This window comes from Canis lupus, chromosome 4, assembly GCF_048164855.1.
Source record: "Canis lupus baileyi chromosome 4, mCanLup2.hap1, whole genome shotgun sequence".
NCBI lineage: Eukaryota > Metazoa > Chordata > Mammalia > Carnivora > Canidae > Canis > Canis lupus.
Genome location: NC_132841.1, coordinates 69,793,283 through 69,815,897, shown reverse-complemented (window position 1 = coordinate 69,815,897; position 22,615 = coordinate 69,793,283). Strand labels below are relative to the sequence as shown.

Below are 22,615 nucleotides of genomic sequence, written 5' to 3'. Positions count from 1 at the left end.
TTTGCCAATAAAATAAAAGTTATACTTTCTACACATTTGAAATCATCAACAGTATAAAACAGGACTTAGATAGATTTTTTTCATACTTATAATACATGCATTCTTTAAAGATTTTACAAATTAAATCAAAGTTAATACAGCATGTACATTATGCTCACAATAAGTTTATATTTTATCAGATCATTCTACAGTTTTTTCAGGTGCTAGGTCTCTGTTATTCAATAAGTCAGGTATCCACAAACTATGACCTGCCTGCCAGCCACCTGTCTTTGTAAATAAAGCTTTATTGGAACACAGCTATGCTCATTTTTGTATTGTCTACAGCTGGTTTCATGCTTGGTAGTTTCTACAGAGATTCTGTAGCCCACAAGCCTGAAATATTTACTATCTGGACTTTTCCAAAAAAGTTTGCTGAACACTATTATAGACTGTAGATTGAAATGCTCTTAACCAAACTTGTAAACAACATTTAAAAATGATGCTTATGCTAGTATTTCTCAGAACTCTTGGCATGCTGAAAATTTCAGATTCAAGTTGATGGTGATTTTGTCATTTACCTCAAGTGCAAGTAGAGCCACTCATGTACCCTTTCATACTCTGCACAGAATAGGTGGAGTCAAAAGGTTGAATTTCCATTTCCCAGACCCCTTTTTTGGTCTGGCTCCCTGTGTAGGGCCTGCTAAGGGGAAGCACTGCCCGAAGAGAAGGAGAGAGGAAGAGAGATTACAGACACGGCCAACAAGGGCAGGTGTGAGTAGCTGCTGCAGTAGCACTAGCCCCCGGGTGACCTAAGATTCCAGAACCCTGCAGTGGCCATCACCTCTGTGGGGCCAACATTCCTGGCAGTGTAGCCACAAGGACAGCCTCGTGAGCTCCACCCTAGGAGTGTAAGTTTGTTTCTGCATCTCAGAGTATCACCCCTTCCTCCTTTTGCTCCTCCAGTTCCCTCTTTTTATCTCTTTTTATTCCTCCAGCCCTTCCAGAAGTTTGTCATAAAGTTTCTATACAAAGTTTCCCCCATTTTGAAATACCTAACTCCCTTTCTATTTCCTTAACTCTGTCCTCACTGATAGGAAGCCCAGCATGCCCTGTTTTCTTCTCTTTTGACGACCACATATTTGTCCACCCCACCACACACACGTACACTTATCTACCTTAGACTCTCACAATCCTCATTGCTGCTCCTGCATTACCTGAGATTTTGAGAAATTCATTGTCACTCAGACTTCAAGCTGATATCACAAGTAGAGAGAAAATAGGCACTCGGAGGCAGTAAGGGGTCCAGGCGATAATGCTTCAGTGATTTGTGAAATTATAAAAATGTGCTCTTTTGCTTTCCCTCTCAGCTATATTGGAATATTACCTGATTCTAAATGTAGAAAAGAACAATCTGGGAATTTTTAAGAATTGCAAAATGAACAAATAAAGACAATAATAAAGCAAGCAAGCAAACAAATAAACAAACACAATGCCAGCTCTGTGACTGTAGCCACAAAACCAGGCAGTCTGTAATTCTAATTTAATATTAGCTGGAAAAGGCTTCTGTCTGTTGTATGGTTAATGGCCTCCATGCTCAACATGAGACTCCTGTCTTTTGGCTTTTAAGTCAGCATAAAGAATTAAGGAACCTAGATGTTTTGGCACCCTACATTTCCTACATTACTTTGATATTCTGAGCACATTTCCTGTCTCTAATGACACATACAAGCTTGAACTTTAGAAAATCATTTCTCACATTCTCCATTTTTGTACAAAATTGCTCCATATATCTCTTTTCCCAAAAGGGATTTGAGGATGAATAAAACTAGTATTAACATTAAAAATTACTGTGACATTTGTAAAGTCAAAAAAAGAGGTATACTTTATTACATGCTGCATTACATAATTAGGCTAAAAATGTCGTGCATTTATTCCTTTGTGATAGTTTCTTCCTTCTGTATAAGCTGTTCATACAGTCTTAAACCATGTTTTTAAAATGTGCTTGGCTACTCTTTCCATCTATTTAGTTCTGGAGTTTATAAGTCACAGCTCCTCTTAGATTAAGGACAGTTTGTGCTTGAAAAGAACTCATCAGTACTTCCCTGCCCAAAAGATGGGGACGTTTTTACCACCCCCCTGTGTGATTCAAACAAAGTGAGGGAATCTAACAATGTGGTAAACTACTCCTGATAAAATGTCTAACAATTCCAGGGTTGTAACTCATAATAGGATCTATTGTTTTCAGTTTTTATTTTGAATTGCATGATTCTAATTTCCCCGGGAAATTCTAGAATGCAGCATTTTTGGTTAAAAAAAATGTTTAAAGCTATGCACCATTTCATGTTCCCTTTTTGTTAGATTTGATTATACTTTGCACCTTTATGTAACACTGGCCATTCACTCTCTAGAGCCAGGTTGATACCAATGCACTGAACCCCTCACTGGGTGCATCACTTCCTACCTGTGTGACCTTGGGGAAGTAGTTGAACATCTCCATGCTCACCGTCTTGTCAGCACAATAGACATGAAAATACTCAGTGCCTGGAAGGCTCTAAGCTTTCTGTAATTGGTAAATATGTCTATTATTTGAAAAAGTAATCTCTGAAAAACAAGAAGAAAATCAAGGAAAGTCTGCAGTACAGTAGATAGAGCATGCAGGCTAAACTGGGAAGTCTGGTTCTAATCTGCTCACTAGAACAGCCAGCTAAGCTCTCACTACTGAAGCCTATAAGAGAAGAGTTGGGTAAAATTATCGCAAAGGCCTCTTCCAGCATAATTTCAAATGACAGAAACGTGACTTTATTTGCCTACTGGCCATTAAATTACTGATTCTTCTGACACAGATATCATTTCTGCCTCTTCCAGCCTGAAGAAGTCCCAAAGAATCCATTTTTGACCAAATTCCCCAATGACCAATGTGTGCTTTTCTCATCTCAATATTTTACCCTTTAAAAAAAAAATCTAATAACCAAAACAGAGTATTTAATACTTACAGCATGCAATACCTGTGGTCAAATTACCCATCTCACTAATGGATTTACCATAAGCACATGCATTTATTTCCAAGAAAACATTTGTTTCCATCTTCAGAGCAGAATGTTTTTTAGGTATGTTAGTGACATATCATTTATTACATAATTCAGGATACAGCTCTGGCCTGAACTACTGCCAGTACTACTGATCCAAATGCCTAGATGGAAATAAAAATGTCACAGGGAAACCTAAAAGCATGTAAACTTACCATTTTTGGGGAACCCTGATACCGGGACTATTTTAAACTATCAGTAAATAAAAACCACTATTGGAAACTGAAATAATACTGTCACCAGACAGCTCAATTCAATTTAGTTTCCACCTCTTCACCCTTTAGCAAGTTTGAAAGCTCCCATATATTTTATTTAAGGCATGAGAATGGGGCTTGCAATACTGCTAACCTTACTCTGCCAGGACATGTGAATTCTACTGATAGACACATTTAGTTTCTCTGAAACCAGCTCCTAACCAAGTCCTCAGATCTCTTTTCCCTGACACACCTGCACATTCACCTTGCCTACGTACATGATAATCAAATTATGCCCTCCAGGTCTCAAGAGCCATGATTGATTGACCTAAATAAGATTCAACAGGACTTTCTGCCTGGCTTGGTTCTCATTGATTTAATTGGTTTAGGTATTTAATAAAGCCGGTAGAGAGTAAGCCAATTTTTGTGACCCTAGTTTGACAGCCTGGGTGGTTTTGTTGGTTTTGGGGGGTTTTGTTTTGTTTTGTTTTACCTGAAACATTGCCAGTGCAAATCCGGTACACCCTCATCACCACCAGCCTCAGCCTCCTCCAATCACCTCTCATTTTGGACCCCTCCGGCCCATGTATACTCTAATGGATTTTAATATGCTTTTTAGTAGGCCCCAATATAGGCCCTTTAAATGTGAATAGGGTAGCTGGTCTCGGCTGGCTACAGCTCTAAACATGGCAGTATTAGCTGATCCCTCTAGTGAAATTGGCTAGGACCACTCTGTTTGCCTGGCCTTGAATACTGGGCATGTGCTTGCACTTGACCCTGGTGGGTTTTATACATCCTTATGCCTGTGTCACTGTCTAGTCAGTCTCCCACTCAACCCATCAGACTCTGCCTCTGCTCTGTTTAATGGCCCAGCTTTTACATGATTTTTGCAAATAGTAGTTATAGGTTATATTTGTCATGAGTCATAAACTCAAATCACCAAAAAATGTGACCTTTCTTATTTATCTTTTCTATCTTGTAAATCCATTTCTATCTAAGCACAAAAAGATTTATCTAGAACTTCCCACATAAGCTCAGGAACTTAGAGATATTTTTTAGACATTTCAGGTTAAACTCAGTCAAAAATTAGAATTTCCTTCCTGACTCCTCTTATCTCTATATTAAAGCCCAGAACTCTGGGGCTTTTACAAGACTGAAGCAGTGATAGAACTGCCCACTTTATAGTCTCTATATATTGCATGCCAGAGCTGCTGAGATGTAGAATTCTGTAGTGAACTTTGCTTGATGGCATGTCTACACCAGTGCTATTCAATAAGCATATCCTATAAGCCACAGCTGCCATTTGAAATTTTCTAGGAGACACACTAGAAAAGTTACTAAGTCTTTAAAATATGGTATATATTTTACATATCAGCGTAATTTCAAGGCAGACTAGCCACATTTTAGATGTACTAATGGCTAAAATATTGGAGAGCACAGTTCTAAAGTGAAGCCTCTCCTCTAGGCAATATCTGCTGGCACATTCATTCATAATGTTTGCTGAAACTACCATCCAAGACTGGAGAGAACAGGCCAGTCACAGTGCTTAAGAGCATGGGAAATCCAGTCATAGTCCAAGCAACATGGGGCAACTGCATTTCTAGTAAAGGAGGCAATGTTTCAGTATCAGAACTCAGATTCTGTTATAATTATTATAGGAAATCTTTCTGTGGTTTTCAGGACTTCAACTATCAGAGCCAAAAGATCCAATGCAATGGCAGGTATTTCCTTCTGACAGCTTCTGTGAGAGCCTTGAGACTGTTGCTGGGCCTCTCTATCCTTGTTCTATCATTTCTAAGTGGTTGTGCCACAGAGCAGATGCTATGCCTCTTCCAAAACCATACTCAGAGTATTACATGTAGCTCCTCTACTCTTAGGCCTCTACATTTCAAGGGTTGGTATTTGGCCTCCAGCCCCCACTAGAAAACTCAGGCCTGAGTAGAGATGGGCACCTCTCACTCTGCCCCATGCAGGTTCTGTTTATCCTACTTCCAAGCTCATGGATTTCTATGTAGGGGGATAGAGAGAGGGAATATGTGGATGACTGACTCTATATAATCAAATATTCTTCTCATCTTTCCTTCCTTACACCTGGATCAATGTGTTTGTGGTTAAAATCCAAGACCTTTGAAGTTTCTTTTCTGTATGTCCCTATGATTCTCCTCCTGAAGAGTTTCCAGTATCCATGTTTCTAGGCCCCTGTGTATATAATATGTGTATGTGGAGGGAGTTCTGGGGACGGAATACATATCCAATACTATCTCACATACAACCCTGCCACCAGCATGTTATACAGGTTTCTCTTTCCAGGCTATGCTCCATTTTTTCTCAAGGTGAGTCCTTTACCATGACTATGAGAGCCTCTGCTCCCATCTGATTTCTGGTTTCTCCCAGTAGACTGCAAGAACCCATATCTGGGGCCTTTGATTCAGACTCTCTGTTAGCCTCCCATAGGAGCCTTACTGACCATAGGAGTTCTTACTCCCCATAGGCTTCACTCTTCCAGTGAGAATGATTCACTGGGCTTGACACTTCCAGGGGCTTCTGGTATGCTTACATTGTCTCCCTTACTCAGAGCTATACTCCTCAGGGTTATAGCTGTCAGATAACAAGACTAAAATGAGGCTTCAGGGTGAGCTTGTGGTCATTCACTAAAAAGGGACACTGAAATGAATGAATATTTTGAAGGGCACAGAAGGTCAAGTAGTATGCTAGTAGATACTGAGATGGTTGTGGTAGAAATTTACTAGAGATCAAGGTCTGTGAGAAGAAGGAGGAGGAAGCAAGACTGTCCAGAAGGAAAAGTTGAATTGTCATGCAGACCCAACGATCTTCAGCCAACCAGATGATGGTTCTGGAGCAAATTTTGTTCATCAGACTTATCCTGTATCAGGCCAAAATGATCATATGATACACCCCTACCTCACCACATGCAGGCTAATCCAGGAAGGACATCCCCTTGGAGGAAGTGTCTGAACAGCTGAGGATGACCTTGAAGGAGATGGCAGCTGGAGGTGGCTATCAACCACTCTCCCTGCAGCTGGTTACCCTTCCTTAAAGGGAGACCTCCTTGTTTACCAGTGTTCAAGACACAATTCAAGCAATTATGTGACACCTAGATTTTTAACTGGATAAACAAGATACCAAGACTGAAGATTCGGGTCTTGAGGATCAGATAAATATTATAGAAAGACTGTCCTCAGTGTTCAGGATCCCAGCTATCAAGGCTGCATTTTTGAGAAGGAAAACTAACACAAATAAGGTAGAGTAATGGAGTGCCTGGCCGTGGAACTGGGCTTCAGGGTGTGGCACCTGTTATAGACAAAACTATCCAACAACAACAAAAAAAAAAACAGAACTTAAGATCAGGGACCAATGCAAAGCTCAGTCAAGTGGAGTAAACCAATGGCACAGGCAGGGGAGGGAGGCAGAAAGTAGAAAAGAAGATCCAGTAGTTGAAATGACTATGCAGAAGAGGAGTTAATGAAGGACAGAAGCCTAAGAAGACATAATGTCACTATAAGCAATGATGTTATGGTAGGATAAGTTATTCTTAATGCATCAAGAAGCATCTAATTGAGTAGTATGTTCTATTCAATATTAACAAGATATAGACTCTTTTTTTTAAGATTTTATTTATTTATTTGAGAGAGAGAGCATGAACAGAGGAGGGGCGGAGGGAGAGGAAAAGGAAGAAGCAGACTCCCCACTGAGTGCAGAGTCCCAAGCAGCCAGATCCTAGGATGCTGAGATCATAACCTGAGATGAAGTCAGATGCTTAGCTTAACTGACTGAGCCACCCAGGCACCCCAGGATACAGACATTTTACTAAAATGAATTTTATCAACTATTTAAATAAGACTTGGGTTTTTCCTAGCAATCTCTCAATTTATTGTCTCTCAATAAATAGACATGCTGCCTCTCAACAAGTACATGTGATTTATAAATAGTTTCACATTTTATGAAAGTGTTTTAATGGCCCAGGAAGACTTCAATCTTCCAAAACATCAAAATTAATACTTTGGGGAAAAAGTTTGGGTCCTATTGCTTTAAGATAAAATAATTCTAAGAACCATGACTTAATTTCCAAGATAGTAAAATAGGTTCTGGTTGGGAAATATAACTAAGCATACTTAGAATCCATTGGTTTGGCTAGTAATATGGAGGCAAAAACAACATCCCAACAATTTAATTAAAATGTTTATTTCCACCCTCACATTGCTCAAAAAAAATTTTTTTTTCAATTTTAGGGAAAATTGAACTGATACCAAACATTGAAAGCTAAGCTAATTTTTTTTTGAAATCTGTTCATCCATGTAAAAAAGAGAGAGAGAGAGAGAGAGAGAGAGAGAGATTAGCCACAGAAATTGCTGCTAGTGGAAGCATAAAATTATGACCATCTGAAGGAGAAGGAGAATAATAAGATTTTTCCCTGAAAAGAGTACTGAAGAAATCATAGCCCTCATGAGATAGGCAAATAGCTGCTGCTTTTTCATGAGAAAACATCATTTGATTTTCCTTTGTTCACCAAAATATTTATGTATTTATCTTTTAGGGAAAAGAAGATATAGTAGGCTATTTAAAAATATGAATCAAACATCTCTTCTTCTTGTTAAATGAAATCTCATGCCCAAGAGTGCAATTATAGAAAGCTACGAAAGCAAAATCCAGGCATAAACATCACTAGATGATTAGAAAATAAGGACATTAATGTTTGGGGGATTAAATGGCTTGAGAAATCTTGATTTTATGGATGGATGATGGACTATCTATGAATGGCTATTTGTTTAAAGTAATTAGATTTATTGGTTGATGGATTTATTATTAGATAAATTTCTTAATACCTATTGGTAAGATGTCTTTAGAGATGATGAGACCAGATATGAACTTCATTTGTTCATTTCTAGTATGCTTACATGGATATGTGTATATATATATAGGGTGTGAGTGTGTGTAAAAATACAATACAAGTTTATCTGGAATTTTTTCTATTGTGTATTGGATGTTTTTCCACATTTACTTATAAGGAAAAATAACATCCTTGGCAATATTAAAAGAAAAACTGGTAAAAGACCAAAGTATCGCCTGAAGAATTAAAATTGATTAACTCATGTTTATTGATTGGTAGTACTCTGAGTGTGTTCATACATAAAATAACTTAATTCCTTAAATCAGTAATACATAAATTATATGCATATTTATACTCTTTATTAAAATATCCCATCTTCTAATCCTCATATATGTTTATTCATTAGAAAATAGAACTCATAAGTTATCAATTCACTTAATATTCCAATTACATAAGATGAGAAATTTTGAAAAATGTATTTATGCATCTCAGGTTAGATTTCCAGAAGTCCCATGGGGTCAATAAAAATTTTACACTACTCAGCCTGAAATCCACACATACGTCTTTGATTTTCGAAGACATATACTTTGGGCCAGGGTGGGGGAAAAAATCCCCTGCCATAAGTTGTACATACAGATCTTTAGGAAAAAGGGAAAATTTCTATCAGTTCTTTTTTTTTTTTTTAAATTGAATGAGCTTAGGAGAAAAACAAATCTGGGGGTACCTGAAGCTCAGTCAATTGGGAGTTTGACTCTTGATTTCAGCTCAGGTCATGATCTCAGGGTCATAAAATCAGCCCAGGCTCCACACTCAGTGGAGAGTCTGCTTGGGATTCTCTCTCCCTCTCCCTCTGCCCTTTCCCCAGCTCAATGCACAAGCATGTGCACACACACAGTCTCTCTCTTAAGTAAATAAATAAATCTTAAGAAAAAAGAAGAAAAAAACACATCTGAGTTTATAGGTAAGATGAAACATACAACTTAAGATGAAAAAAATGGAATTTTTGAATACAAAAAGGGCCAGATCATGTGTTGGTTATTTTGTTACTGTGACTACAGTTAATGGACAACTGAATTCAGTTTGAAATTTGTAATGTTGTGGTCTTCTCGTTATTTTGCAGTATTATTACTAGTTCCATTTAGCACTTATTTTTGGTAATAAATTCTAATTGTAATTATCAAATCTTATTTCCAGACTTCATGTCTAAATGTTATCATAGAATAATCAAAATGGATCCTAGTCTTTCCCATCTTACCCTCAGAACCTAGCTTCAGAATAACACAAGTTACAGTTCTCTCAAAAAAATTATCTTTATAGAAAAACAGCTTTATCTTCTGCTTGTCCTTTTTATGATATGCTATAAAAGCTAAACTCACTCATTAGATTTCCGTGTAAAAATGACAAAAAAATGATTGAAAGTATCAATTCCTCACCACCATCACTTGAATGATCTCTATGAGGTTGATCAAAGGATGTAATTAACGGGGTCAGTGGTGACTAATAGTTCTAACAGGATGTAATAAAGCTAAGTCTCATCACCTCATGACTAAACCCCTTGACTTATTAATGCAGACTATCAGAAAATAGTGGTTTTAAGCCCCTTACCTGGACTTAAAAAAAAAAATTAGTTGGTTACACTTACTGTTCTATTTTTTCTTCTAAGAAATATACTTCTTGGGGGATCCCTGGGTGGCTCAGCGGTTAGGCGCCTGCCTTTGGCCCAGTGCACGATCCTGGAGTCCCGGGATCGGTCCCGCATCGGGCTCTCGGCATGGAGCCTGCTTCTCCCTCTGCCTGTGTCTCTGCCTCTCTGTGTGTGTGTGTCTCGCATGAATAAATAAAATCTTAAAAAAAAACAAAAAGAAATATACTTCTTTCCAGTGAATCATTTCTATAAATAATCTGAGAAAGACCACAAATACATTATTTCATTTATTGCAACTTTTTTTTCCATTTGCTATAAACATATTCTGAAAATGTGGGATAATAGTCTATAAGTATTATGTAAAATGGATTTCAAATAAGTGAGGTAGCAAACAGATCAGAAAATTTGATAACAAACAGATCACAGTTTTGGTAAAGATAGGTTGGTCCCCAGTTTCAGCATCTTCAAGATGTTAAATGAGACAGAATAATAATAATTTTTTTCTTTATCTTTTCTTCACACTTCTGTGGCTTCTGTTTAGTATCTGTTGGTCTGGACAAAAGAAAAATTAACCAAATTGACTGCTAATAAAGTCTTAAGTATAGATATGAGATTTATATAGTTTCAATGACTCCTTAGAAAATTTCAATTCTAAAATCCCAAGATCAATACCTAATCTGCCCAGACATTTTGTATATAATAGTCTTCACCCAAGTATTTCTCAGAGTGGAGTTCCATGTCAGGGAGGTAAATTACTACTGTTTATAAATGTGACTGGGAAAGAATGGGGATGACTCATTACAACCTATCACCTCCCTAAGGAAAAAATACTCAATGTCTTTTTAAAATAGCTCAGACGAGAGAGATTGCATTGTGGACTTTGGATGAGGAACTTCTGAGGCAGAAGCCGGAAGTGTGATCTTCTACTGAGAGCCCTTCCCCCACCTCCCAATAGAGGCTTAATTTGAATAGGGGGCTAGAGATGGTGGTTAAAGATTATCACTCAAAACATAAGTAGGCTCCAGAAGGCCCTGCCTGTTAGTCAAAATGTGGTTCTTTTCAGGTTATAATCTATTTGTTTATTCAATAAATGTTTAGGTGGCTCAGTCAGCTGAGCATCTGACTCTTGGTTTCAGGTCAGGTCATTATCTCTGGGTCATGAGATTAAGCCCCAGCATAGGCTCTGTGTTCAGCTCAGTATCTGCTGGTTTCTCTCTCTCTCTCTCTCTCTCTCTCACCCCCTATGCTCCCCTTCCCCTTCCCTTAACTGGCTTTCTCATGCTCTCTCTTTAAAATAAATAAATAAATCTATAAAAAATAAATACATAAATGTTTATTGGGTAACCTACAGTGCCAGTTATTGTGCCAAATAATGGAAATACAAAGATAAGTAAGATTAAGTTCTTATCTTTAAGGAGCCTTCATTTAAGTCAGGGAACCAGATAAGAAAGAGAATGACAGGGGCACCCAGGTGGCTCAGTTGGTTAAGCATCTGGCTCTTGATTTCAGCTCAGGTCATGATCTCAGGGTCAGCCCCTCAGGGACATCCATGCTCAGTGAGGAGTCTGCTTGTCTCTCTCTCCTCTCCCTCTGCCCCTCCCCCTGCTCTTGAGCTCTCTCTTTTTCTATCTCAAATAAACAAACCTTTAAAAAAGAAGAAAAGACAATGACAACACAACGAAATGAGTAATCTGATTCGGTCAAACTGAGGACAAAGGGAAAGGTCAAGAAAGGCTTCCTATGTATCCTATCAGCCAAACTTTGGGAGACAGAGGAAAAAAGTGCATATGAGGAGTGTGCTGCAGATAAATGAACAAGATACACAAAAATGTAAAGAAAGTATAGCACTGAGGAGATTTCACCCAGTTTATGGCTGGACTGTGGAATAAATCAAAAGCTGTATCTTGAGAGCCCTTAATGCCACATTAGTTTACAGGAGGGCTTTCAGGAACAATTGAAGGATGTTAAACAGGAAATGTTTTTAGAAAGTTCATTCTATATTAGAGTGGGGCCAGCCGTAAAAGGAAAACCTCTTAGGAGATACAGCAGAAATTCAGGTATTTATGCTAGGGGGAAAAAAGTGTTGGGCAAGAAAAATATTAATGATGTTGAATTAAAATCCTACTGCAGATGAGTATCCTATAATTCTGTCTTGGTTTCCAGAAGTGAAGCAGCTCTTACTATTTATTACTTTTTAAAACTTTCTAAAATGACTCTTTTTCTTGCTTGTTTGGTAGTGTTCCCAGAGCATGAGTAAGCCCTGAGTGCAAGTGATACTTCTCTCTTAAGCTTTAATGAACCACAATTAATCTAAACATGCAAATCATGTCAAATAACAGATTTATCTTCAGCAATATGTGTCCCATGTGAATATCGTATTAGATACATCGTTCATATCAGGTTGCAAACTCAGAATTATAAATACTTTCCTCAGAATGCCTCAACATTAAAAATATCAACCAGCTTTGACAGCAGAAGACATGTTCCTTTCTCATTCCTCAACACTTTCTTCTAGTAAACAAGCATATATCTTTAAATGCTCTGATTTATAATCATGTCCTATACTATTTTTTCTCTTCCCTGTAGAACCCTAATATGACATTATCTTGCCCTGATTCTTCAGCAGTTTTTGTTCACTCATCTCTTGCCTGTTGAATCAAAGTTCCATATCTGTCCTCTCTCCTCCAATTCATCTCTTCAACCATATTCAGCTTTCCAAGACTGTATATAACCTAAATCATGATATGCGTGCACACTGTGAAGCTATCCTTGGTGTCCAATCTATATCTTCTCTAGCATCTCAGATCTGAGGCTACTCCTTTACTAGCACATTCTGAGATCCTTAAGTGGCCTTGACATTAAAACCTTCATCCAAGACATTAAAGATTTTATTCATAGAGAGAAACTGATAATGTACCACATCTGACCATGGCCTGAAAGAGGAAAATCAGACTCAAAAGGTACTACACAAAGAACAAAAGACTTATCTCCAAAGGATGCCCTTGAACCAACTTCAACAATGCTATCAGTAAAGAGTCAACCATTGCCTGACATCTGATCATCTTTTAAGAATCACCTATATACTCTTACTTAGTCCATAGGCTTTGTGGCTGGTTGCTTTCAATTCTATCTCATCATCCTTACATCCAGTCCCTTACAATCCCTCAATACCAAGTTTGTTTTACCTGACTTTCCTTCAGCTGCTGTGTTAAGCTATCAGATTTTCTTCAATGTCTCCTTTGCTCACTTTAGTCATCACTGAGTTATTCTACTCATACCGTCTGGTTAACCCTGATGATGTATTCATTCCTTCATTCTGAGAATAAAACCAACTTCTTCCTCACAGCCTTGTGTTATTCCTCAGAAGCTGAAGAACCTTGGCAACCCAACAATTTTCATGTGTACACACTCAGTAAAAACCAGTATGAGTTGATGTAATTCCTCACCTCATAAGTAGGGAATAACCTCAAGCATTGGTCACGGTGATGATTTACAGAAGTTAGAGATTTTTTTGTTTTGTTTTGTTTGAATTGCTTTGGTTTGTTTTTTTATCACAGTCTTCAAGATCTCTGACTTCTGCTGTTTGTCAACTATATAATTAATTTTAGTTTGCGTCAAGCTCTTAAGTTAATGTTAGAAAATCATGTTCATAAATGTAATTCATTATTTATCTAATAAATTAGACACAGCATGATGAAGATTGCTCATTTCAGTAACTGTATTCTACAAAAGGAAATTTTCTACTCTGATGCAATATTTTATCTTCCCAATATTCCTGGAAGATAATTTAATATCTTTTTCAAGTCAAAGGACAAAAGACAAGAATGCCTGAGCTGAAGCACATGGGCTGGTTATTTTTGTAGCAGACGGTGGCTACAATGCAGTTATAGTTTTAGTCATGGTGCACATTCACACCCCAAATGAATTTCCTCATCTCAGTCTTGGTTTGGTTAGTACATGTGTGCTTGTGTTGTACAAATTTCTCTTTTCCCCTCAGGAAGGCAAATTGAACTATGATTATCATCGGGTGGCAACTGTGATGAAGCCATAGGAGAATTAATCTGAGAATAATTACGTTAGGGAATTTATATTTAAATAGAGAAATAAATTCTCATTTTCTTTTTCCTCTAGAGCAATTTGGCAATTGCTCCATCTACTCAAAATAGCCACTAATCCCAACAGTTATCAGAGGATAAATTACTATATATAATTATAAATTGTACAAAATTCCAAGTAGCTATGCCTTTAAGAAATTATTTTAATTCTCTTCTTTTATTGTCTCAATCTAAGCACTTAAAAGCAATACCCTGAAACTTCAGCCTTCTCTATCCATTTCTGAACATAGGCTAGCTTATATCGAGTAGTCAAATAAATGACACCAAACAAAATTTATCTTAAATATGTTGAAAAAAGGGCAGCCCAGGTGGCTCAGCAGTTTAGCGCCACCTTCAGCCCAGGGTATGATCCTGGAGTCCTGGAATCAAGTCCCACATCAGGCTCCCTGCATGGAAACTGCTTCTCCCTCTGCCTGTGTTTCTGCCTCTCTCTCTCTCTTTCTCTGACTCTCTCATGAATAAATAAAATGTTGAAAAAAAATATGCTGAAAAAAATGTATTCACCAAGATTATTTTAAGGCTAATTATTTTACTTTTAAAAAGTGAGACTTAAGATTTATCTAACATTCAGCTAGCATCCCATAATAACAGCCTGTCCTAACTTCCCATTTAATACTGAGGATAAGGGATCTGGGTGGCTCAGTGGTTAAGTGTCTGCCTTTGGCTCAAGTCGGGATCCATGGGTCCTGGGATAGAGCTCTGCTTCTGGATCCCCTCGGGGAGCCTGCTTCTCCCTCTGCCTGTGTCTCTGCCTCTCTCTCTGTCTCTCATGAATAAATAAATAAAATCTTTAAAAAGAAATAATAGGATAAAATAGGGGGGAAATGCAGTCATAGTCAACTATAAGTACAAGAGAGTGATATAGCCAGCAAAATATCCAATTAAGTGGAGAGGAAATCATCCATATACTCTTTCTGTTGATAATCCCCAGCTCTAGGTAGGTGTATTTTCACATATATATAAGTAAAATAAATTTCATTATCTAATCATTTGCTGCTATAATATAGAAATATAAACTATTTTGAAATGCTAAATTCAGTTACTAAATCTATTAATTTTTTGTAGATTACTTGAGATTTTCTACATATATGATTATGTCATCTGTGAAGACAGTTTTACTAGTTCTTTCCAAATACATGTCTTATTTTCTTATGCAATTTCACTGACTAGGTCCTGTAGCACAGTGTCAAATAAAAGTGATAAGAGTATACCTTTGCCTTACTTTCCACCTTAGAGACAAAGCATTCAATATTTCAAAAAATAGATGTCTTTATTAAAGAAATTCTCTTCTATTTCTAATTTGGAAAGGTTTTATGTTTTTATTATGAATGAATGTTGACTATCATGGAAAAATTTTTCTGTTTATCTATTGACATAATCACATGGGTTGGTTTGTTCATTTACTCTGTTAATATGGTAAATGACATTGATTTTTCAATATTAAATGAAACTTCATTACTGAAATAAATTTTAATTGGTCAAATGTTAAATCAACTTTCCATTCCTGAGATAAACCTCACTAAGTGATGATATATTATACTTTTCATATATTGTTGAACTTGATTTATTATTTCTTTAATGATTTTTGTGTCTGTGTTCATGAGGGACATTGGTTGTAGTTTTCTTGTGATGTCTTTGGTTTTTATTTGAATAATCTGGTTTTATGAAGAAACAAATTGCGAAGGATCCCCCTCCTATAAATTTTGATAGAGTTTATATTAGGATTAATGTTATTTCTCCTTAAGTATTTGGTAGATTTTACCAATAAAGCTACACAGACTTAGAGTAGTTTCTATTGTGCCTTTCAATATATGAATTCAAGTTTTTAAAGATATGTCTACTCATATATATGAATATATATGATATATATGTGAATATATGTAATTACATATGTGAATATACAAAACGGATATTATGTAAATATATATTATATACGTGAATATATGTATATTACATATGAGTATATGTATATATATTCTATGCCAGGTTTGGTCATTTGAGTCAATACATTTATCTATTTCATCCAAGTTGTCACATTTATTGGCATAAAGTTCATATTCATTTTCTATTACTACAAAACAAATTACCCAAAATTATCAATTAAAACAACACACAGTTATTATCTCACAGATTCTGTAGGCAGGAGACCAACTAGGGATTAACTGTGTTCTCTGCTGAGGGTCTCACAAGACTGCAATCTGGGTATTTGCAGAGCTGCATTCCTTTCTGGATTTTGTGGTCACGTGACTGTCGGGAGGATTCAGTTCCCCAATTCCTCGTTTTTTTTCTCTCAGCTGGCATTCTCTCTCAGCTCTTGGAGGCCACTTATTGTTCATTGCCACATGCCTCTCACACAGACCTTTTGAAACATGGCAGTTTACTTCTTCCAGGCCAACAGAAGAGTCTTTCTTTCTAATTTGGTATGACAGAGTCTTAAATAATGTAATCATGGGGGTGATTATCCCATCATATTCATAGGTCCCATCCACCTATGGGGAAAGAGAGCTGTACAATGCAGGTACCTCAGGGAATGGGAAGCTTAGAATTCAGCCTATCACAAAGTTGTTCCTAAATTCACTTATTACCCTTTTAATCTCTGTAGGCTCTGTAATTATTTCCCTTCTTTCATTTCTGATATTGGTAATTCGTGCTTTTTCTTTTCTTTTCTCTTTTTGTCTTGATTGGTCTAGTTGGAAATTTATCAATTGTTTAACCTCTTTGTTGCATCAATTTAAGTGATGTTTGTTTATTGATTTTGACTTATATTTATTATTTCCTTCTTTTAATGTATTTTGGGTTTCATTTGTCCTCCTTTTTTGCTCCTTAGGATTGGCTTTGGTAATTTGATTTAGACCTTTCCTTTTTTCTAATAGAAGTATTTAAAACTATTTGTTTACCTCTAATTACTGCTTTACTTACACACTATACATTTTGATTAGTATGTTTTCATTTAAAGGTCAAAATAGGGTAGCCCCGGTGGCACAGCAGTTTAGCGCCACAGGCAGCCCGGGGTGTGATCCTGGAGACCCTGGATCGAGTCCCACATCGGGCTCTCTGCATGGAGCCTGCTTCTCCCTCTCCCTGTGTCTCTGCCTCTCTCTCTATGAATAAATAAATAAAATCATAAAAATAAAGGTCAAAATATTTACTAATTTCTTTTGTGATTTTTTTCTTTGACCCATAAGTTATTTCCTTTCCAAATATTTGAGTATTTTCAAAATATTCCACTATTCATTTTTAATTTAATTCAATTTTGATCAAAGAACATACTTTGAAGTATTACAGACTATTTTAAAATATAGTAATTTTATACTGATTTGAAGGAGCACATGCAACCCTTTATAGCAGCATTATCTATAATAGCTAATTTATGCAAAAAGCCCAAATGTCCACTGAATGATGAATGGATAAAGAAGATGTGATATATATATTTAGATAATGGAATATTACTCAGCCATCAAAAGAATGAAATCTTGGGATGTCTGGGTGGCTCAGGGTTGAGCTATCTGCTTTTGGCTCAGGGCATGATCCCAGAGTCCCAGGATCAAATCTCACATCGGGCTCCTGCAAGGAGCCTGCTTGTCCCTCTGCCTGTGTCTCTGCCTCTCTCTCTCTGTGTCTCTCATGAATAAATAAATAAATAAAATCTTTTTAAAAAAATGAATGAAATCTTGTGACTTGCAACAAAGTAGATGGAGCTAGAGTGTATTATGCTAAGCAAAATAAGTCTGTCAGAGAAAGGCAAATGCCATATGATTTCACTCATGTGGAATTTAAGAAACAAACAGATGAACATAGGAGAAAAATGGGGGGGAAGCAAACCATAAGAGACTCCTAGCTCCCAGTGGTCTTGAGTATGGCAAGTCTGGGAAGCAGACTCCAGCCAATATATAACAATGTGTTAACCAGAATTTAGTCCTGAGCACACAGTACCACTAGCTGAAAAGATACTGGAGGGCAATGACAAATTCAGGTGATGTTGATTAACTATCTTGAGAAATACAATTTTTGCTAAACTTTGAATTATCATGAAATTAGTTTTTATAGTAACTACATATGTATATGGGAATATTTGTGAGTATAGAAGAGTTGCAGGTAGTTTTGTTGTATACTTTGCAAGTCAAATTTTTATGACAGTGTCACAAAGCAGGAATACTTTTTTCCCCTTGCTAACATTGGCTACATTTTTTCCATTTAAAAACTGAGTTTCCATACTAAAATACTGAGTTTGAGAAATAAATAAATAAATAAATAAATAAATAAGATGTAAAATTACTTTAGACTAATTGTTTTCTAGCCCAGAATGTGGTCTATCATGATTGTTCCAGCTTTGAAAAATGTAACAGTGAATTGAAGTGAGGCCATTTATAATAGTCTTGTAAATAAATGCTGCTATTATCAATTGCATAGGCACATGTCAAAAAATAAACTGTTTTCATTAACTCATACCATACCATTCCATGTAGGTTGCAGGTCTAAATATGAACACCAGAACAAAACTTTTGCAGAGAAACAAAACTTTTGTAGAACATTTTCATAAGCTTTGAGTCAGTAAAGATATGTTAAAATGCAAAAAAGCATAAAGATGGAGTAATTTCACTTCTAGGATGTTCATCATAGTATTACACACCATTGCAAAAGAAAGGGAATAATCTGAATTGTACTATATATAAGGGAATAATGAAAGAAATTATGGTAAGGTTTTGATGGAATATTAGACAACTGTTAATAAGTCTTATAGAGAAACCAGCAATATTTTATAGTGCTATAAATATTAAGCCAAAAGTAGAATACATAAGAATAAAATAGCTATGTATTCACATACTAATATTAACACATGAATTAATTCTTATACAAAATACCAGATGGAAATGGGTCAAAATACTAGGAATTTGTTTTTATGAATAATGATATGTTCTTTACATGTTTACATTTTTCTGGGTTGTCTACATTTCCTACAATGAGAATATTAATTTTATAATGTGGAAAATAACTGTATTTAATATGATCAACATTTCATCTGGAAAATACAGTTTTCAGATATCTCTTCAGGCTACACATGACCTGATCTAGTTCCTCCTTCTGACTTCGAGGAAGCATAAGCATATGAAGCCAGTACCTTATAGATTTAGTTCAAAGCTGAGCAAAATTGGTATGAATAGCTGTATTTAAGAGCATAAAAATATTTAGCAACCTTGTTTGTTACACTCTGAACTGAATCTCTAGGCAGATAATTATTTCTTTACACTTCATCTTCCAAAGCTATCTTACGTCCTAGAATAGTGTTCTAGGACGGCTGTATGTTGGTCAGTATTTACTCACAAAGTGTGATTTGAGGGTTGCCAAGAAATAACTGAACAAAATATTTACCCTATTCATGTCTAAAATGTAACAATTGGTCATTTGTTTCTGTAGGTTCCTCAAAGCCAAGGGCTATTTTTATTAACCTCTGAATTCTCAACATTGGCACCTATTTTGATGAATAAATGGATGAATGAAATACTAGCAAAGCCTTAGTACCCTAAAATATCAATGCTTTTCCAAGAGATAACACATTATTCTCCAATACCTAAAAATAAAAAGGTATCAGATTAACTTCTTCTTTGGTGAGAGACCATGAAAATGTCCACTATGATCACTCCTGATTCAAACCTGTTTTCTACTCCAGAATCTTGACACATATTCCTCAGAAAGCTCTAGAAAGAATAGGGCTTCTAAATTTAGGGAGAAGGAGGGAGGGCTGAGTCTATTAGACTATGGGATTTGATACTGATTTTATTTCAGTTAGATATATGTGCAGTTTACAGGAAACTAGAGGAAATCTGCTACAACAGGAATGGTCTTCTCACTCTAGATCCTCCTCATGAGTGCCACGTATTTCAGGTGCTCCAAAATCTGGGAGGTCACATTTTTACACCTGTGGTTTTCACAACCCCAAAACTAACTAATGAATCTGCTGCAATGGTCAACCAATGAAAACAAAGCATCAGTCAACTATGGCTGACTACAATTTGATAGTTTTCTATATTCATTTACTTATTTGCCCATATGCTCAACAATTAAATGAGTACCTGCTAAATCCTGCAAAGGATCTAAATGTGATCAAGACATGATCTTTGCTTTTCAGTATCCCCATGGTCTTCCCATTAAAAAGATCACTTCTTCTCTTCTCTCTTTTCTCCTCTTCCTCCTTCTTCCTTGTTCTTGCACTTGATATTAACAATTTATTGACTGCTTATGTTTCAACTGTACTGTTCAAGCATTTTATTTGTATGAATTCATAGAGGAGTTATTGCCACCTCAAAATATGCCTCTTTGGTATATTATTTATTTTAAGCTAGTTATTTTTAAGAAACTGTTAACACAGGAAAAGCTCTAAAAACCTAGTCCAAGTTACCCTTTTGTAAGAAACATTTACATTTATAATAGAAATCTCCATTTGTAAAGGTGTCTTCCTGTCAACACCTGAGAGAGGAGCAGAACTCTAAATCTCTAGAAACTGTTTCAATGGAGATGGCAGGGACTTAAATGTGCATAACAATCATCCTTGTTTACTGTCCCTTGCCAGGTAACCTCCCATAACTGACTCGCCACACCCATCTTTTTTTTGTCTTTAGCTAAAGATGGTATTTAAGGTGATGGCTTTGGCTATTTTGGTGAGTTGTTCAGTGTTCTGAAGTCTCTCCCACGTATACAGATTTTATACATGTTATTAAGCTTTTGTTTGATTTTCTCCTGTTAATCTGACTCCTATGAATTTGATTCTTAAACAGCTAGAAGAACATTAAAGGATATAGAAACATTTTTTTCTCCACAACAAACTCCTATGTTCTTCACTACTCCCCATTTTATAGATGCAAAAGCTAAGTCACACAGAGACTGAAGGACTTGACAAAAATGAACAGCTCAGTAGTACAGGCTTTGAATCCAAGAAATAGGTCTTCAGAGCTTGATCTTTTTATTATACATGTACATACTACATAATATGTGTGTGTGTGTGTATTTATTTATTTATTTATTTATTTATTTATATCTAACTAAAATTAAGAGCCTTCCAAATTTAATAATGGTCTTTTGGTAACCTCACTATGTTATAAAAACAATAAGATAGAAATTATAGGACACTGAGAGAAACTAGTCAAAGGACTTCCCATCCCATCTACTCTTTAAAATTATCCTATTATTCACATTGCTTTCAGCCCTCAGCCTGAAGGTGATGTCACTTTTTAGAAGAATCTAGGGCCCCTCTTGTAGCATTGTTCACTTCCGTGACCATGGATCAAAGATAATAATGAAGAGTGGGGGTGTGGTAAAGATGGTGCCTGGCCACCTATAGGAAACATGGAAGACCTAACCCATCATCCAACCCCAGCAAAGGAGAAGAGTTCTGACCTACTTGCAAAAAAGTGTCTACAGATGAAATCTGAGCACAGTCTCCCCAAGGCTAATCTCAGAAGAAACTGTCCGGGGAAATTCCCAGTTCTTGCCTAGAGAAATCCCATCAGACTTTGAGCAAAGGGAACAACTCCTCTTTAAATAAATTAAAGAAGGAGGAATTCAAGGAAAGTATTTGCATATGTTATTCACAGCATCCATCTCTGAGCCTGCCTTATTTTACATAGAACAATGGCTACAATTTACCTTTATCTAGGGTTTTTCCTGAGTTTTCCCAAGCACTTTCTATAACATCAAACTGTATGGGAGGAACACCAGGATAATGGAGATGCCTGGAAGGCTCAGTGGTTGAGCATCTGCCTTGGCTCAGGGAGTGATCCTGGGGTACAGGGATTGAGTTCTGCATTGGGCTCCCCACAGGGAGCCTACATCTCCCTCTGTTTTTATCTCTGCCTCTCTGTGTCTCTAGTGAATAAATAAATTTAAAAAAAATTTTTCAAGATTTTATTTATTTATTCATGAGACAGAGAGACAGAGAGAGGCAGAGACACAGGCAGAGGGAGAAGCAGACTCCATGCATGGAGCCTGATGTGGGACTCAATCCTGGGTCTCTAGGATCAGGCCCTGGGCTGGAGGCGGCGCTAAACCGCTGAGCCACCTGGGCTGCCCAATAAATAAAAAATCTTAAAAAAAAAAAAAAAAGCCAATAACAGTAGTGCTCAGTTTTTTGTAACACGTTATAGTTTTCCAAGTGCTTACTTGATTTGATTCTCACAATGACCCCATTTGGCAACCAGGGAAACTATATTTACTCTCAATTCACAAATTTCATACTCAAGGCATTATGACGAGAAATTTTACAATGTGCATGGTAGAACGGGCAATCTGAAGATTCCTGGTACAATTAATACATTTATGGCATGAGCTACCAAATCACAGAGCTACCAAATCACAGAAGCATGAGCTACCAAATCACAGAAGCTGAATGTCAGTTGAGACATTACTGAGATAAAGAGCAGAGTCTAGACCATTCTAAAGAGAACACCAATTATTTGGTTCTCAGTATACTTCATACAGGTTATTTAACTGAAAAGTAAAATGTTGAACATTTTCTCTTCAAATGGTCCAACCTTTATTAGCACATTTGTAATCAATGTGTTTATCCAAATTTCTAGTACACTACTATATTAACCATGCCTTTTATTTTCTGACACTGGCATCTTGAGACCTTGCTGACTCCAGAGGAATTGGCCTTCCCAGGGCTAGCTAATTCCCAGAGATAGCAAACTACGTGCCTGGAGCACGCTTTTCATATGCAAATCAACCAATCCAGAGCCCACACACAACCACTT

At 36.6% G+C, this 22,615-nt stretch overlaps 1 long non-coding RNA gene across 1 annotated transcript in view; it reads right to left on the bottom strand.

Moving 5' to 3' along the window:
• Positions 1-10,095: 10,095 nt before the first annotated feature.
• Positions 10,096-22,615, bottom strand: part of LOC140631620 (uncharacterized) — a 35,910-nt gene continuing 23,390 nt past the window's right edge. Inside the window, exon 4 of the long non-coding RNA XR_012029145.1 lies at positions 10,096-10,305. This is a non-coding gene — a long non-coding RNA (uncharacterized lncRNA). The remainder of the gene's footprint in view (positions 10,306-22,615) is intronic.